At 35.3% G+C, this 15,519-nt stretch overlaps 4 non-coding genes across 4 annotated transcripts; all 4 read right to left on the reverse strand.

Moving 5' to 3' along the window:
- Positions 1-5,144: 5,144 nt before the first annotated feature.
- Positions 5,145-5,309, reverse strand: LOC135764313 (U1 spliceosomal RNA). The gene has a single exon (XR_010539868.1). It is a non-coding gene; the product is annotated as a U1 spliceosomal RNA (small nuclear RNA).
- A 785-nt stretch (positions 5,310-6,094) lies between these two features.
- On the reverse strand, positions 6,095-6,285 carry LOC135765116 (U2 spliceosomal RNA). The gene has a single exon (XR_010540457.1). It is a non-coding gene; the product is annotated as a U2 spliceosomal RNA (small nuclear RNA).
- A 5,676-nt stretch (positions 6,286-11,961) lies between these two features.
- Positions 11,962-12,126, reverse strand: LOC135765155 (U1 spliceosomal RNA). Its single transcript, XR_010540491.1, has one exon. It is a non-coding gene; the product is annotated as a U1 spliceosomal RNA (small nuclear RNA).
- A 785-nt stretch (positions 12,127-12,911) lies between these two features.
- On the reverse strand, positions 12,912-13,102 carry LOC135765189 (U2 spliceosomal RNA). Its single transcript, XR_010540524.1, has one exon. It is a non-coding gene; the product is annotated as a U2 spliceosomal RNA (small nuclear RNA).
- Between the last annotated feature and the right edge of the window lie 2,417 nt (positions 13,103-15,519).

Consider the following 15,519-nt stretch of genomic DNA (forward strand, 5'->3'; position numbering starts at 1 on the left):
GTAGAGTGAAAAAAAATATTTAAGTGTTTTGAACATCCCAATTTGTTCGTTTACTTAGTATTTTCTTAATGTTTTCGAGTTAAAAAATAATTCTTAAATCGAGATACATTTACTTAATAAGCAAAGTGGCTTAGAATTTAAGTCTTGTTTACTGAAATAAATTCTAAAATGTAATAGGTTAAGGCTTAAAACAAGTAAAAATATCTGCCAGTGGGGTAAGAAAAATAAACCTAAATTGAGTTTATTATTGAATTAAGTTGAAACTAGAATTAAGTTTATTTTTCTTACCCCGCTGGCAGATATTTTTTATTTGTTTTAAATATAAACCTGTTGATTTTTATAATTTATTTCAATTATTTTACAAAGTATGCGATCTGATTTTTTTAATCGCGGTGTTTCTTTTATTCCTCGTTTCTTTTCCGTGCATTTGCTTTATTTATTTATTTTTGCTTGTTGCATTTAAATGCACATTTGATTTGTTGCCACATTATTATGTGTTAATGTATTTTTTAACATGTTTATCAACAAAAAGTGCGTTATTATAATTAATTATATAGCTGTGAAATATATACAAGAATTCCCAGCAAAAACAAAACGTTTTTATAACAATTTTCTATTACAATACATAATATCTTAAGCCACTTTGCTTACCAAGTAAATGTATCTCCATTTAAGCATTGTCAGATATTCACTAGAAAACAAGACAAAAACAGTAAGTAAGATATTAATTTACTTTTTTCTTTCAAACATAAATTTACAGACGGCTGGAAATTTTTAATAAAATAACTAGCCATACCTATTCGGGTCTGCTCCCGTTTGCTGTGATGACGGGGGACTTAGTCCAAAGCACATTTTGAGGAATACTTACACATTTTACTTCTCATTTCTTTGAAATTAATTATGCATACACTATGGATTAAAAATGTCCCGACTGCGAACCTGATAAAACCCAGGTAAAAAGCAAATACAAATAAACCATTTTGATTTAGCAAAAGTTTACAAATAAATGCACTCCTTGCACACAACAAGCACGTCTAGTTACCATTCATATTTTGCGTGATTTAAGTTTCGTCGCATACATTTTGGAAGGCACACGATAAAAACAAAATAAGGCTTTTAATGTATGCCGACCTCATTCTCCGTTGAGGGCTTATCAATCATAATAAACGCTGTTAACTCTTCTCATTGAATGGTCTAAATCCAATGCTGGTAAAGAAATCAAATGTGCATTTAAACGCAACAAGCAAGCCGTAAAGCAATGGATGCAGGCAAACAAACGAGGAATAGCACATACACCACGATTAGATCATCGGGTCGCATACTTTGGAATTAATAAGAAATAATTATTCAGTCTAAAGAAATAAGAAGTAAAATGTCTAAGTATTTCTCCAAATGTGCACACTCATTACAATAAACGGGAGCAGACACGAATAGTTATGTATGTCTCGTTATTTTATTTAAAATTGATAAGCTGTCTAACATATGATATATTTTGATAATACGAAATGCTAAAAAAATAATATAACACCAATCGACAATATCTGTTATTGTTATTTTTACAAGTAAATTCATGTGTAGGAGAAAACAAAGCAGCTGTCAGTCCATACTATATTGAGTGGCCATCGTAGTGGTGCAACCTGAACGATGTTTTCCCTACTTCCGGTCAAAGCCGCCATTTTGTGAAATAGGCATATAGGTGACGCTGGAGCACGCGGCCATTGTCTCTGTTCAACAAAACAAGTATATATATACACATACGCATATTTTTCCTCAATCAATCACCGAATACAAGGTGCAATTCGATGCCAACTGACCCTTCTCTCTGGTTTCATGTTTGTAAGGAAAATTAAGGGGGAAATTACGATAGCATTTCAGCCAAACATTCATTCGTGCCACGCTGCTTTTCTTTGAACGAAAAAAAACCCTCTGCTCCCCCTACACAATTTCTTCTCCTGTTATTTTATGCTTAAAACAAGCAAATAAATCTGACTACAGGGTAAGAAAAAATTCGTGAACTTTTCCCATAAACACTTAATTCAAGAAAAATTGTCCCACCCCACTGGCCATTTTTTATCCACAATACACATTCGATGTCTGCAGGCACCATTGTCTTTGTTCAACGCAAACAATTCTGTTGCGTTTTTCTTTGAACGAAGTGCTCCGCCTAGATAATTTGACCCATATTCACATGGGTTTGTTTCTCGTTTTTTTTTCTTTGAGAACAATCTATATAGCGCCTTCCACAATCGTTTTGGTGTTAGCTTTACGTAAAATAGAAACACAGAAAAGTACTGAGCGATGGAGAGACCACGAACGCGGAACGTATTATGGACCACGGACTGGCAAACAAACTGGCAACCACGCGCTAAAGAAGCAAACTCTGATTTTAAACTCACCTTATTTGTCCCCGGAAAGCGCCAGAGTCGATGCACGGAGTGGACGGAACAAGCCTCGCTTCCATAGCCGAAGGTCAAAAATCCATTTAAACGTGTAGTCCCCGGTGTCCACTCGATCTTACCCAAAAAGCCGAGAAGCGATACCGCAATGGCATCCGGAGAAGGCGCTGGCTGTCGGGATGGAGGTTAGCGGGTCAGAGGTCCGGCACTGAAGGTCTGCGTTCATTATTCACCGTGTGCATTTCACTCTATATCCACTTTCTAATGTATAGCACTTGATAAGGATTAACAGTTTAAAAACAGAAATGCAAGACATCAGAAAATACATTTATTTTTTACTTTCATAACATGAGAGGTGTCATACAATAACAAATATGAGCTTTAAAATCACATTCCTAAGTTAAAAATATACATAAAAATAGATATATGGATCATTACACAAATCACTACTCAAAGGACCTATGTTAAATAACTGCTTCAATATTAATTAACAATAACATTTGGCCAAGGCAGTCCTTGTAAATAGACATATAAATAGACAAATAAAATCATGACATATATGCCGTAGAGCCTGAGATAGAGAAAAATAATAAGGAATTCTGCTTTTACTACCATCTCAGAAATATTGCCAGAATTAGAGGTTTTGTCTCAAGACAGGACTTAGAGAAACTTGTTCATGCTTTCATCACCAGCAGGGCCGATTATTGCAATGGTCAATGGATTTAAAAAGTACTGTTTCTTGTTTAAAAACCACTTCATGGCTACAATACATGACAGATATGCTAATCGAATATGAAACCGATTACTCGGATCAATAGGATCAGGTCATTTAGAAAAAACAAGGGTTCACTCAAAACAAGGTGCCTCAGCATTCAGTTATTATCAGCTTTCAGAAGAGATCAGATGTGCTTCAACAGTAGACACTTTTAAATCTAGATTAAAAACACATCAGTTTAACTTTGCATTTACTGAATGATTTAAAACAGTACGAATAAAACAGTACAAAAGAATAAAACAGTATGAACCTTACCTGTTATAAAGGGAATGAAGCTTACGGTATGGTGCTTACCTGCAGAAATAAATAAAGTACAATAAGAACACACAGAACTTCAATTTTCAAAATTATTTTAACATTAAATGATGATTATTTTACTGGTTTACCTGTTTGTGATTACCACAGGATCCCGTCACCTGGCTGCGGTCTTCATTTGGTGAACGGTTCTTCACTCATAATTGACCTATACAAGAAATAGAGAAGAATAATAAGCAATTCTGCTTTTACATGTAGATGTGTGCCCCAAGAACACAGACACACCGGCTCCAAAAAGTTTAAACAGTACACATTTCTGTTATTTTAATGTGGCAAATGTGTCAGCTTTAAAAGAAGCATACATTACCTTTTAAAGAGGAAATACCTTTTGCATGAAATACCTTTACTCCCAGCATAAGCAAGCAATTTTCAAAATGCTTTTAAAAGTAAATAGTGATTATTTTACTTGTTTACCTGTTTGTGATTACCATGGAATCCTGTCACCATCATTTTTAAGCTTGTAAAGCAAATAATGAAATATTGACTTAGTAGGAAAAAATATTTTGGAAGTATCGTGATAAATGATGAAGAAAATATTTTGCAAAGTGATGGTTAGCACACGGTTGATGGTACCTATTAAATTCCATCATATTTTTTTATTCCTACTATGGAAGTCAATGGTGACTATCTGCTGTGGGTTTACCATCATTCCTCAAAATACCTTCTTTTGTGTTACTCAGAAAAAAACTAATCCTCGTGTTGTTGTAAGCCTGTATGCATGAGTAAATGATGACAGAATTATCATCATAAATTGAAATATCCCTTTAAACTGTATTTCCCCCCTTAAACCTAAACTTATTTTCCTACAGCAAGTCATTTAGGTAATCAAGAAAATACTTTACCCGTTGTCTTTGTGAGTTAAACAAATACAGCTACGCTTCCAGGTCTGTCGACGTTGCTGTGGTTTTTCGACAGCTGTAGTATGAAGGGTAGCGAATGAATGAATACATTGCAAAAAATCATTTCTTACTTGTTATTTCGAACTGTTTTAACTATACAAATATCTAGAAAGTCTTAAAATAAGATGCATTTTTTGATGAGCAAAATGCCCTAAGAAAATAAACCTAGCCTTTAGGGAGAAAAAACTCAGAATTTGGGCTTAAAACAAGCAAATAAATCTGCAAAAGGGGTAAGAAACAAATCTAGATATAAACACTTAATTCAAGAAAAATTGTCGTAGCCCATTGGCAGATTTGTTGGCTTGTTTAATGTACATGCATGTACAATATTTCAATTTGTCTTGTATTTATTAGCATTTTGTATTGCCCAACGCTGTCTAGGTTGTTTAACTGTTGTCATTTTCTTATAAAAGCCTTTATAATTTATTAGTTTGGATGATTGCCATTCCCGAGAACCTCTTATATTGGAAGTAAAAGAATCATCTAAGCATTATTTTGTGCTCTTAGACATGTAGCCGTTTGATTGTGGTTCTATTTAATGGCTAGTCTATTCGTTTGGAATGGTCAAACGGCTATTAGATTTTCACTGACAGCCCAAATTAAGCCTTGTTTTAGCCTAGACACTTATTCGCTGTCTATTAAAAGTTATGTAGTCGTTGAATAGCCGCTTTTTTGATGACTAATGTATTCTTGGGCCGTGGTTAGACGTCTCTTGGATTTTACGTAAAACGACAAGCGAATCTATTTTTAACACAAAGTCAGGGGAGAGCGCGAACGCAGTCCCCCACTATCAGAAATTTTGCAGTCGAGATTCCCACATTTGGGGAATTCGCAAAGGGTCAGCCCAACCGGAGTGCAATGGCTGAGCCTCGCCCTGGGTGAACCACCTTCATGATCATGGTGTCTCCCCTGCCAGGTAAGTATGAGCGACACCCTTTGAGGCCAGACGGCCGCATCTTCCTGTGACCGATCACATCGACGGCGCCCCCGGAGGCCGTCCGACTAACATTTCATTTACTGTGTGTGACCAGGTGGAAAGCGCACGAAGCCACGTCTGAGACCAAACATTCTTCGAGATCTACCCTGTTTTTATTCCGTTTCCAGCCCGGTTGAACCGTGTAGAGTGAAATATGTGAAACAATTTAAATCAAATGGATTTAAATTGCGCATTCAAATATATGGTTTCGTTATTACAAAGTAACTTTACGTGGAATAGAAACAAAAAAAAATGTACAGAGCAATCAAGAAACAACGAAAGCATAGCAATTTTAGAACGTGGATAAATAAAAACATAGGGCTCAATGACTTACCCGTTGTCGTTGTGAGTTAAACAAGTACAGCTATGCTTCCAGGTCTGTCGACGTTGCTGTGGTTTTTCGACAGCTGTAGTATGAAGGGTAGTGAAAAAAGTTTTCAGGTGTTTTTAACATTCCAATCGGTCTCGTTCGCTTTTGTTGCGCCTTCAGCTGTGTCGAGGATGTTTAATTCGTCCTCGTATCACCTCCGCAAACTTGTAAAGAAATTAATTAAATACATTACAAAAACATTTCTTTATCAGCGTGTTCATTTACACGCAAGCTTTTCGTTAAACCAATAAAGTCAACGAAATCACAGCAATTTTAAAACACACGGATTAGAAAAAACACCGTCATTCACGCACAAAAGAAGCAAATTCTTTTTTTTATACTTGACTTATTTATCCCCGAGATGGGGAGCGCACCATTCATGGAAACACTGCAATACCATGTTGATGCATGGAGTGGAAGGAGCAAGCTCCGCTTCCATTTCCGAAGGTCAAAAATCCATTTAACATATAGTCCCCGGATAGGAGACGTATCAGACATTAAACTGATAAGAACAGATACTACACTTGATCTTAGCCAAAAGGCCGAGAAGCGATACCGGAATAGACGCAGCCAAAGGGGGAGCCGGCGAAGGCGCTGGCTTTTGGGGTGGAGGCTAGCGGGCATTTAACTCTATACGTTCTCATTGTATAACCCAGAGGTAGAACGTTGAGCTAGCAAATCAGAAGTTCATGTTTTAATGCAGGATCTGATCCACGCTCATGAGAGAGAGAGAGAGAGAGAGAGAGAGATAGAGAGAATTTAGAATTTTCAAAAAACCTTTATTACAAATTAAAACATTTTCATAACCTCAAATCAGAAAAAACAAAGAAAAAAATATATATAGTAACGGAAATAACAAAAAAATAAGCCAACATAGGAGCAAAGAACAAATCATCTTCAATAACCAGACACAGAGCTCCTCCATAATACCAAATCAATTCAAAAGAAAGAAGATCATTCATTGCTTTAAAGTATCTAAAACCAATAAGGATTCTAGATTTAACTTATTTTAAAAACTGCTAATGTATCATGGCTTCCGGGTCTGTCAACGTTGCTGTGGTTTTTCGACAGCTGTAATATGAAGGGTAGAGTGAAAAAAAATATTTAAGTGTTTTGAACATCCCAATTTGTTCATTTACTTAGTATTTTCTTAATGTTTTCGAGTTAAAAAATAATTCTTAAATCGAGATACATTTACTTAATAAGCAAAGTGGCTTAGAATTTAAGTCTTGTTTACTGAAATAAATTCTAAAATGTAATAGGTTAAGGCTTAAAACAAGTAAAAATATCTGCCAGTGGGGTAAGAAAAATAAACCTAAATTGAGTTTATTATTGAATTAAGTTGAAACTAGAATTAAGTTTATTTTTCTTACCCCGCTGGCAGATATTTTTTATTTGTTTTAAATATAAACCTGTTGATTTTTATAATTTATTTCAATTATTTTACAAAGTATGCGATCTGATTTTTTTAATCGCGGTGTTTCTTTTATTCCTCGTTTCTTTTCCGTGCATTTGCTTTATTTATTTATTTTTGCTTGTTGCATTTAAATGCACATTTGATTTGTTGCCACATTATTATGTGTTAATGTATTTTTTAACATGTTTATCAACAAAAAGTGCGTTATTATAATTAATTATATAGCTGTGAAATATATACAAGAATTCCCAGCAAAAACAAAACGTTTTTATAACAATTTTCTATTACAATACATAATATCTTAAGCCACTTTGCTTACCAAGTAAATGTATCTCCATTTAAGCATTGTCAGATATTCACTAGAAAACAAGACAAAAACAGTAAGTAAGATATTAATTTACTTTTTTCTTTCAAACATAAATTTACAGACGGCTGGAAATTTTTAATAAAATAACTAGCCATACCTATTCGGGTCTGCTCCCGTTTGCTGTGATGACGGGGGACTTAGTCCAAAGCACATTTTGAGGAATACTTACACATTTTACTTCTTATTTCTTTGAAATTAATTATGCATACACTATGGATTAAAAATGTCCCGACTGCGAACCTGATAAAACCCAGGTAAAAAGCAAATACAAATAAACCATTTTGATTTAGCAAAAGTTTACAAATAAATGCACTCCTTGCACACAACAAGCACGTCTAGTTACCATTCATATTTTGCGTGATTTAAGTTTCGTCGCATACATTTTGGAAGGCACACGATAAAAACAAAATAAGGCTTTTAATGTATGCCGACCTCATTCTCCGTTGAGGGCTTATCAATCATAATAAACGCTGTTAACTCTTCTCATTGAATGGTCTAAATCCAATGCTGGTAAAGAAATCAAATGTGCATTTAAACGCAACAAGCAAGCCGTAAAGCAATGGATGCAGGCAAACAAACGAGGAATAGCACATACACCACGATTAGATCATCGGGTCGCATACTTTGGAATTAATAAGAAATAATTATTCAGTCTAAAGAAATAAGAAGTAAAATGTCTAAGTATTTCTCCAAATGTGCACACTCATTACAATAAACGGGAGCAGACACGAATAGTTATGTATGTCTCGTTATTTTATTTAAAATTGATAAGCTGTCTAACATATGATATATTTTGATAATACGAAATGCTAAAAAAATAATATAACACCAATCGACAATATCTGTTATTGTTATTTTTACAAGTAAATTCATGTGTAGGAGAAAACAAAGCAGCTGTCAGTCCATACTATATTGAGTGGCCATCGTAGTGGTGCAACCTGAACGATGTTTTCCCTACTTCCGGTCAAAGCCGCCATTTTGTGAAATAGGCATATAGGTGACGCTGGAGCACGCGGCCATTGTCTCTGTTCAACAAAACAAGTATATATATACACATACGCATATTTTTCCTCAATCAATCACCGAATACAAGGTGCAATTCGATGCCAACTGACCCTTCTCTCTGGTTTCATGTTTGTAAGGAAAATTAAGGGGGAAATTACGATAGCATTTCAGCCAAACATTCATTCGTGCCACGCTGCTTTTCTTTGAACGAAAAAAAACCCTCTGCTCCCCCTACACAATTTCTTCTCCTGTTATTTTATGCTTAAAACAAGCAAATAAATCTGACTACAGGGTAAGAAAAAATTCGTGAACTTTTCCCATAAACACTTAATTCAAGAAAAATTGTCCCACCCCACTGGCCATTTTTTATCCACAATACACATTCGATGTCTGCAGGCACCATTGTCTTTGTTCAACGCAAACAATTCTGTTGCGTTTTTCTTTGAACGAAGTGCTCCGCCTAGATAATTTGACCCATATTCACATGGGTTTGTTTCTCGTTTTTTTTTCTTTGAGAACAATCTATATAGCGCCTTCCACAATCGTTTTGGTGTTAGCTTTACGTAAAATAGAAACACAGAAAAGTACTGAGCGATGGAGAGACCACGAACGCGGAACGTATTATGGACCACGGACTGGCAAACAAACTGGCAACCACGCACTAAAGAAGCAAACTCTGATTTTAAACTCACCTTATTTGTCCCCGGAAAGCGCCAGAGTCGATGCACGGAGTGGACGGAACAAGCCTCGCTTCCATAGCCGAAGGTCAAAAATCCATTTAAACGTGTAGTCCCCGGTGTCCACTCGATCTTACCCAAAAAGCCGAGAAGCGATACCGCAATGGCATCCGGAGAAGGCGCTGGCTGTCGGGATGGAGGTTAGCGGGTCAGAGGTCCGGCACTGAAGGTCTGCGTTCATTATTCACCGTGTGCATTTCACTCTATATCCACTTTCTAATGTATAGCACTTGATAAGGATTAACAGTTTAAAAACAGAAATGCAAGACATCAGAAAATACATTTATTTTTTACTTTCATAACATGAGAGGTGTCATACAATAACAAATATGAGCTTTAAAATCACATTCCTAAGTTAAAAATATACATAAAAATAGATATATGGATCATTACACAAATCACTACTCAAAGGACCTATGTTAAATAACTGCTTCAATATTAATTAACAATAACATTTGGCCAAGGCAGTCCTTGTAAATAGACATATAAATAGACAAATAAAATCATGACATATATGCCGTAGAGCCTGAGATAGAGAAAAATAATAAGGAATTCTGCTTTTACTACCATCTCAGAAATATTGCCAGAATTAGAGGTTTTGTCTCAAGACAGGACTTAGAGAAACTTGTTCATGCTTTCATCACCAGCAGGGCCGATTATTGCAATGGTCAATGGATTTAAAAAGTACTGTTTCTTGTTTAAAAACCACTTCATGGCTACAATACATGACAGATATGCTAATCGAATATGAAACCGATTACTCGGATCAATAGGATCAGGTCATTTAGAAAAAAACAAGGGTTCACTCAAAACAAGGTGCCTCAGCATTCAGTTATTATCAGCTTTCAGAAGAGATCAGATGTGCTTCAACAGTAGACACTTTTAAATCTAGATTAAAAACACATCAGTTTAACTTTGCATTTACTGAATGATTTAAAACAGTACGAATAAAACAGTACAAAAGAATAAAACAGTATGAACCTTACCTGTTATAAAGGGAATGAAGCTTACGGTATGGTGCTTACCTGCAGAAATAAATAAAGTACAATAAGAACACACAGAACTTCAATTTTCAAAATTATTTTAACATTAAATGATGATTATTTTACTGGTTTACCTGTTTGTGATTACCACAGGATCCCGTCACCTGGCTGCGGTCTTCATTTGGTGAACGGTTCTTCACTCATAATTGACCTATACAAGAAATAGAGAAGAATAATAAGCAATTCTGCTTTTACATGTAGATGTGTGCCCCAAGAACACAGACACACCGGCTCCAAAAAGTTTAAACAGTACACATTTCTGTTATTTTAATGTGGCAAATGTGTCAGCTTTAAAAGAAGCATACATTACCTTTTAAAGAGGAAATACCTTTTGCATGAAATACCTTTACTCCCAGCATAAGCAAGCAATTTTCAAAATGCTTTTAAAAGTAAATAGTGATTATTTTACTTGTTTACCTGTTTGTGATTACCATGTAATCCTGTCACCATCATTTTTAAGCTTGTAAAGCAAATAATGAAATATTGACTTAGTAGGAAAAAATATTTTGGAAGTATCGTGATAAATGATGAAGAAAATATTTTGCAAAGTGATGGTTAGCACACGGTTGATGGTACCTATTAAATTCCATCATATTTTTTTATTCCTACTATGGAAGTCAATGGTGACTATCTGCTGTGGGTTTACCATCATTCCTCAAAATACCTTCTTTTGTGTTACTCAGAAAAAAACTAATCCTCGTGTTGTTGTAAGCCTGTATGCATGAGTAAATGATGACAGAATTATCATCATAAATTGAAATATCCCTTTAAACTGTATTTCCCCCCTTAAACCTAAACTTATTTTCCTACAGCAAGTCATTTAGGTAATCAAGAAAATACTTTACCCGTTGTCTTTGTGAGTTAAACAAATACAGCTACGCTTCCAGGTCTGTCGACGTTGCTGTGGTTTTTCGACAGCTGTAGTATGAAGGGTAGCGAATGAATGAATACATTGCAAAAAATCATTTCTTACTTGTTATTTCGAACTGTTTTAACTATACAAATATCTAGAAAGTCTTAAAATAAGATGCATTTTTTGATGAGCAAAATGCCCTAAGAAAATAAACCTAGCCTTTAGGGAGAAAAAACTCAGAATTTGGGCTTAAAACAAGCAAATAAATCTGCCAAAGGGGTAAGAAACAAATCTAGATATAAACACTTAATTCAAGAAAAATTGTCGTAGCCCATTGGCAGATTTGTTGGCTTGTTTAATGTACATGCATGTACAATATTTCAATTTGTCTTGTATTTATTAGCATTTTGTATTGCCCAACGCTGTCTAGGTTGTTTAACTGTTGTCATTTTCTTATAAAAGCCTTTATAATTTATTAGTTTGGATGATTGCCATTCCCGAGAACCTCTTATATTGGAAGTAAAAGAATCATCTAAGCATTATTTTGTGCTCTTAGACATGTAGCCGTTTGATTGTGGTTCTATTTAATGGCTAGTCTATTCGTTTGGAATGGTCAAACGGCTATTAGATTTTCACTGACAGCCCAAATTAAGCCTTGTTTTAGCCTAGACACTTATTCGCTGTCTATTAAAAGTTATGTAGTCGTTGAATAGCCGCTTTTTTGATGACTAATGTATTCTTGGGCCGTGGTTAGACGTCTCTTGGATTTTACGTAAAACGACAAGCGAATCTATTTTTAACACAAAGTCAGGGGAGAGCGCGAACGCAGTCCCCCACTATCAGAAATTTTGCAGTCGAGATTCCCACATTTGGGGAATTCGCAAAGGGTCAGCCCAACCGGAGTGCAATGGCTGAGCCTCGCCCTGGGTGAACCACCTTCATGATCATGGTGTCTCCCCTGCCAGGTAAGTATGAGCGACACCCTTTGAGGCCAGACGGCCGCATCTTCCTGTGACCGATCACATCGACGGCGCCCCCGGAGGCCGTCCGACTAACATTTCATTTACTGTGTGTGACCAGGTGGAAAGCGCACGAAGCCACGTCTGAGACCAAACATTCTTCGAGATCTACCCTGTTTTTATTCCGTTTCCAGCCCGGTTGAACCGTGTAGAGTGAAATATGTGAAACAATTTAAATCAAATGGATTTAAATTGCGCATTCAAATATATGGTTTCGTTATTACAAAGTAACTTTACGTGGAATAGAAACAAAAAAAAATGTACAGAGCAATCAAGAAACAACGAAAGCATAGCAATTTTAGAACGTGGATAAATAAAAACACAGGGCTCAATGACTTACCCGTTGTCGTTGTGAGTTAAACAAGTACAGCTATGCTTCCAGGTCTGTCGACGTTGCTGTGGTTTTTCGACAGCTGTAGTATGAAGGGTAGTGAAAAAAGTTTTCAGGTGTTTTTAACATTCCAATCGGTCTCGTTCGCTTTTGTTGCGCCTTCAGCTGTGTCGAGGATGTTTAATTCGTCCTCGTATCACCTCCGCAAACTTGTAAAGAAATTAATTAAATACATTACAAAAACATTTCTTTATCAGCGTGTTCATTTCCACGCAAGCTTTTCGTTAAACCAATAAAGTCAACGAAATCACAGCAATTTTAAAACACACGGATTAGAAAAAACACCGTCATTCACGCACAAAAGAAGCAAATTCTTTTTTTTATACTTGACTTATTTATCCCCGAGATGGGGAGCGCACCATTCATGGAAACACTGCAATACCATGTTGATGCATGGAGTGGAAGGAGCAAGCTCCGCTTCCATTTCCGAAGGTCAAAAATCCATTTAACATATAGTCCCCGGATAGGAGACGTATCAGACATTAAACTGATAAGAACAGATACTACACTTGATCTTAGCCAAAAGGCCGAGAAGCGATACCGGAATAGACGCAGCCAAAGGGGGAGCCGGCGAAGGCGCTGGCTTTTGGGGTGGAGGCTAGCGGGCATTTAACTCTATACGTTCTCATTGTATAACCCAGAGGTAGAACGTTGAGCTAGCAAATCAGAAGTTCATGTTTTAATGCAGGATCTGATCCACGCTCATGAGAGAGAGAGAGAGAGAGAGAGATAGAGAGAATTTAGAATTTTCAAAAAACCTTTATTACAAATTAAAACATTTTCATAACCTCAAATCAGAAAAAACAAAGAAAAAAATATATATAGTAACGGAAATAACAAAAAAATAAGCCAACATAGGAGCAAAGAACAAATCATCTTCAATAACCAGACACAGAGCTCCTCCATAATACCAAATCAATTCAAAAGAAAGAAGATCATTCATTTCTTTAAAGTATCTAAAACCAATAAGGATTCTAGATTTAACTTATTTTAAAAACTGCTAATGTATCATGGCTTCCGGGTCTGTCAACGTTGCTGTGGTTTTTCGACAGCTGTAATATGAAGGGTAGAGTGAAAAAAAATATTTAAGTGTTTTGAACATCCCAATTTGTTCGTTTACTTAGTATTTTCTTAATGTTTTCGAGTTAAAAAATAATTCTTAAATCGAGATACATTTACTTAATAAGCAAAGTGGCTTAGAATTTAAGTCTTGTTTACTGAAATAAATTCTAAAATGTAATAGGTTAAGGCTTAAAACAAGTAAAAATATCTGCCAGTGGGGTAAGAAAAATAAACCTAAATTGAGTTTATTATTGAATTAAGTTGAAACTAGAATTAAGTTTATTTTTCTTACCCCGCTGGCAGATATTTTTTATTTGTTTTAAATATAAACCTGTTGATTTTTATAATTTATTTCAATTATTTTACAAAGTATGCGATCTGATTTTTTTAATCGCGGTGTTTCTTTTATTCCTCGTTTCTTTTCCGTGCATTTGCTTTATTTATTTATTTTTGCTTGTTGCATTTAAATGCACATTTGATTTGTTGCCACATTATTATGTGTTAATGTATTTTTTAACATGTTTATCAACAAAAAGTGCGTTATTATAATTAATTATATAGCTGTGAAATATATACAAGAATTCCCAGCAAAAACAAAACGTTTTTATAACAATTTTCTATTACAATACATAATATCTTAAGCCACTTTGCTTACCAAGTAAATGTATCTCCATTTAAGCATTGTCAGATATTCACTAGAAAACAAGACAAAAACAGTAAGTAAGATATTAATTTACTTTTTTCTTTCAAACATAAATTTACAGACGGCTGGAAATTTTTAATAAAATAACTAGCCATACCTATTCGGGTCTGCTCCCGTTTGCTGTGATGACGGGGGACTTAGTCCAAAGCACATTTTGAGGAATACTTACACATTTTACTTCTTATTTCTTTGAAATTAATTATGCATACACTATGGATTAAAAATGTCCCGACTGCGAACCTGATAAAACCCAGGTAAAAAGCAAATACAAATAAACCATTTTGATTTAGCAAAAGTTTACAAATAAATGCACTCCTTGCACACAACAAGCACGTCTAGTTACCATTCATATTTTGCGTGATTTAAGTTTCGTCGCATACATTTTGGAAGGCACACGATAAAAACAAAATAAGGCTTTTAATGTATGCCGACCTCATTCTCCGTTGAGGGCTTATCAATCATAATAAACGCTGTTAACTCTTCTCATTGAATGGTCTAAATCCAATGCTGGTAAAGAAATCAAATGTGCATTTAAACGCAACAAGCAAGCCGTAAAGCAATGGATGCAGGCAAACAAACGAGGAATAGCACATACACCACGATTAGATCATCGGGTCGCATACTTTGGAATTAATAAGAAATAATTATTCAGTCTAAAGAAATAAGAAGTAAAATGTCTAAGTATTTCTCCAAATGTGCACACTCATTACAATAAACGGGAGCAGACACGAATAGTTATGTATGTCTCGTTATTTTATTTAAAATTGATAAGCTGTCTAACATATGATATATTTTGATAATACGAAATGCTAAAAAAATAATATAACACCAATCGACAATATCTGTTATTGTTATTTTTACAAGTAAATTAATGTGTAGGAGAAAACAAAGCAGCTGTCAGTCCATACTATATTGAGTGGCCATCGTAGTGGTGCAACCTGAACGATGTTTTCCCTACTTCCGGTCAAAGCCGCCATTTTGTGAAATAGGCATATAGGTGACGCTGGAGCACGCGGCCATTGTCTCTGTTCAACAAAACAAGTATATATATACACATACGCATATTTTTCCTCAATCAATCACCGAATACAAGGTGCAATTCGATGCCAACTGACCCTTCTCTCTGGTTTCATGTTTGTAAGGAAAATTAAGGGGGAAATTACGATAGCATTTCAGCCAAACATTCATTCG

This window comes from Paramisgurnus dabryanus, chromosome 9, assembly GCF_030506205.2.
Source record: "Paramisgurnus dabryanus chromosome 9, PD_genome_1.1, whole genome shotgun sequence".
Lineage (NCBI taxonomy): Eukaryota > Metazoa > Chordata > Actinopteri > Cypriniformes > Cobitidae > Paramisgurnus > Paramisgurnus dabryanus.